Source organism: Pteropus vampyrus, unplaced genomic scaffold, assembly GCF_000151845.1.
Source record: "Pteropus vampyrus isolate Shadow unplaced genomic scaffold, Pvam_2.0 Scaffold27, whole genome shotgun sequence".
NCBI lineage: Eukaryota > Metazoa > Chordata > Mammalia > Chiroptera > Pteropodidae > Pteropus > Pteropus vampyrus.
Window position 1 is genome coordinate 7,224,568 of NW_011888808.1, and position 3,859 is coordinate 7,228,426.

General features: G+C 31.5%; 1 pseudogene; it reads left to right on the forward strand.

The window, feature by feature from the left end:
* The first annotated feature begins 2,904 nt into the window (after positions 1-2,904).
* Positions 2,905-3,023, forward strand: LOC111737532 (annotated as a pseudogene).
* The last annotated feature ends 836 nt before the right edge of the window (positions 3,024-3,859 follow it).

Below are 3,859 nucleotides of genomic sequence, written 5' to 3' on the forward strand. Positions count from 1 at the left end.
AGCAAATCATCATGTTATACACTGTAAATAAAAAATTCAGAAGAACTATATCATTAAGCTCAAATTCTGAAAGAACTCTGAATTCCCTAACTTCTAAAAGCTGTTTCCAGTTTTCACTCTCAGAAATGGGTATGGGTCAGTGATCATGGAAGCAGAATTCATAAAGCCTCATAAGAATATTGTGTTATCTTACAGTGAACTAAATGTAGAATATAGAGATTGTTCATTTCGATCTAAAGTCTCTAAAATTATCAGCTGAAATACTATTCATCAGGAAATTAAAACTTACACAGATATAGTCATCTTGTAGACAAAGATGCCTAGGAATTAACTCACATTAAATAGTGCATAATTAGGACTACAGAGAATGATGAGTTCTCATGTTTACAAAGAAATGAGAATAATAAAATATATGCTTGCCAGTGAGATTAAGGATGTCATACTGTTACCATCCTTGTAGAATCAGAATGGCTGATCCTAACGGAAGGGCATCTATTTTCTTTTAGGAGGCACTCTTGGAAGGTAGACTGCTTGAGCTCAAAATCCATCTCTGCCTTTCCTCTGGTTATATAGCATTGGTCAGGGTCCTTGGCTCTGTATGCTTTGACCCATTCCCCCACTGTTTTTACGTATCTTCTGAAATCACTAATAAGAAATAAAAGTGGAGATGAAAAGAAGGCTAATTTTTATACTTAAGGACCTAAGAAAAAAGAATGAACATTGGATTTTGGGTCTTGAAAGAGCTGTTCTCTGAGTTGGTGTTACCAAGGACAGGGAACCGAAGTTTAAACACTGAAATAACTTTATGCAGTTACTTCCTGGTAAAAGAAAAGTATGTTTAATTTTTGTTTTTGTTTTCCTTTATGGTTGGTGTAAGGGGAAGTCAAAATAAATCAGCATGAAAATGGTGTAATGCTCATGAGCTAACTTTCAACAGTTCAGTGGTCTTACACAGTCACACAGCTTTTTTTGGTCCTGCTTTGAAGGTGGGAATAAAGATGGGACTTTAACAAAAAGGAACTTTTGTTCTTCATTCATTCACTTTTATCCTGACAACTATGCAGCAGCAATAGGATTTCTTTATAAAGTTTCACCTGAGGGGAAGTGACAAAGAGTTTAGTGACCCAAGATGGAGCTAACAGTGGTGAGGAGCATGGGAAATAGAGTAGTAAGTGCCACATTACTGGACAAGGACAAGGAACAAAAGATCCTTTTTATCAAGTGTACCAGAGCAGTTGTTTTCAAACAATAATTGATCTTTAGCCTATCCTGCTATTTTTACTAAAACTGAAATTGCCAGACCTTCGATCAACCAAAGGGGCATCTTTGAGAGAGATTCCCAGGAATCAGAATTTTAATAATCAACCATGTTATTTTTAGACACAAATACAGTTGTGATTTTTAGAGGAAAGTGAGTTTTGACACCAGGAAAGGAAATCCAGAAGTTTATATGATACCTTAATAGTTTTTTTGTTTGTTTGTTTGTTTGTTTTTACAGGAAATTGAAACAGTGATTATCTTTTTGGACAATAACGCAAATATATGTGTTTTAGAAAAGAAAATAAATATGGAAAAATCGATAATGTCATAATATTTACCAATTGTGCTATTTGTATTGCTATTTTTGTCTTAGAAAACTTAACTTTTTTTTCATAAATAGGGCTATTTCAAATATAAGGAATATAAAATATGAGAAATAAGCTTATATTAGTGTATGTTGTTAAATAAATGCTGACTTCTGATTCAAAATTTTACACAATTCAATTATATGCGCTACACAAGTGAGACGTTTAACTTATAACAATTAAGTGATACCATTACTATTGTCAGAGTGAACAGAGTGACACAATTGCTCATTATTGAATAGAATATTTCTCAATAGGTTGGTGGCAAAGGATAATTAGAAGGATTTGTTTAATAGAAAAACTTGCCTGTACATCTTCTTCCAGTCCCCGCTCCAACTCTCAGTTCCACCAAAGGCTATGTATTTTGTATCTCATCTCCCCAGTTAAGAAATCTTGACTTAATATATGGAAATCATGCTGTCCAATGAGTAAGCAGCATGTTTCCATGGAAAGAGCCTGAGATAAGATTCCAACTTCTACTTACAAGTGGTCTTGAATAACATGCTTAGCTCTGAACTCCATTTATCTCATAACAGAAATGGTGATAATATCACTTACCTTAAAATAAATAATATAGATCAACGTTTGTGAAAAAATATAAATACATGTGTTTGCTATGCTCTGCGTGTATATGTGTATATATATTCACACACACATATATCCACACAAAAATGCACATAAACATATACATATAAAACACATATACATATAAATAAGTAATGAAATTTTAGGAAAAATAGTACATCATAAACTGCAAGCAATCAATAAGTATTAGCTCCTTCTTACCATTTGAAAAAGGCCAAAAAATTTTATGGGCTAACATGAATTCTCTAAGCATGAAGTAGTAAAATTACTCAGACATGTTGGCATGTTCTGGGGACAAAGATAGTAGTGAGAATCTATTAATTAGTCAGATTCTTCAAAACTTTTAGTGTCATAAAAGACACAAATAATAAAGTAGTATATAAGATCAAAGGAGACTGAGGTCACATGATAACTAAATGCAATACTTGGCTTTTTATTGAGCCCTGGATTGAAAGGCAAATAAAAAGTAAAATATATATTGGGACTTAATTTGTAAAAAGACTGTATATTAAATAATATCGGTATTAAATCTCTGGTGCAATAATTGTATTAGAATTGCATGGTATGTTCTTCAGGGATACATTCTAAAGTATGTTAAATGTCTGGATGCCTGCAAATTTCTAGTGGTTGATAAAAAAGAAAAAGATAGGAGAGTGAGAGACTGATATAAAACCTACAGAAAAATATTTAAAGAGCCTACAGCCATGCGACCCTGAACAAGCCCAATCCTTTCTGATTTTAGAAGCTAAGCAGGGTCGGGCCTGGTTAGTATTTGGATGGGAGACCACCTAGGAAGACCAGGTGCTGTAGGCATAAAAAATAAAACAATAAGTGATTGTAAGCTGGCAATGTTTTTGCAATCTGTGAGGTCAACCAAGGGTTGCCTCACCTAAAAAAAAAAAAAAAAATATTAAAAATGAATGAAAATTAATGAAGGATATATAGGCTTTTTGAATACTTTAAAAATAAATGAAAAACAATTTTAAACTTAAAAATTCTTAGGCACATATGAAAAGAGGTTTTTGATTTAGGAAATTTTACATTTTTAATATAATTTTTTTATTTTCTTGATGTCTCATCATTTTTTTAAATGATTTTGCTGTTTTTCCTTAGTCATATGCAATATTTTTTTTATCTAATCTTACAGTTCTATTAAGATTTTCAATTAAACATTATTCTCTGAAATAAGTTATGAGGTATATTATTAGACTGTGAGTCAGAGAAAAACATTGCAGAATGCTAAACTAGGAAAGTGGTTTAATTAAGAATAGTATGTAAGTTGATTTAAATATGAGAGAATTTATTTTAAAGATAGGAGTGTTAACTATGTAAATTAAAGAAATTGCAAACATAAGAGCTGATTTTTAGTACTGTAAATTGACTTTCTAAACTAAAATCTACAAAAGAAATAGTAAAAAATAAATGTCTGTTATTTTCAATTACTATTTTTAAACTTTACTCACAAAAAGAGTTGACATCATTTTAAGTTATGAAAATACAGAATGTCACTGATTGCCAGTTCTTGTTCAGAACCAGTGTTAGTCAGATATATCTGAAGAAAAAGATTATGATTTTATCAAAGTTGTATGCCTTTCCAAACACTTTTTTTTCACTAATTATTTTTGGAATTCTGGGGAGTCAGGAACATT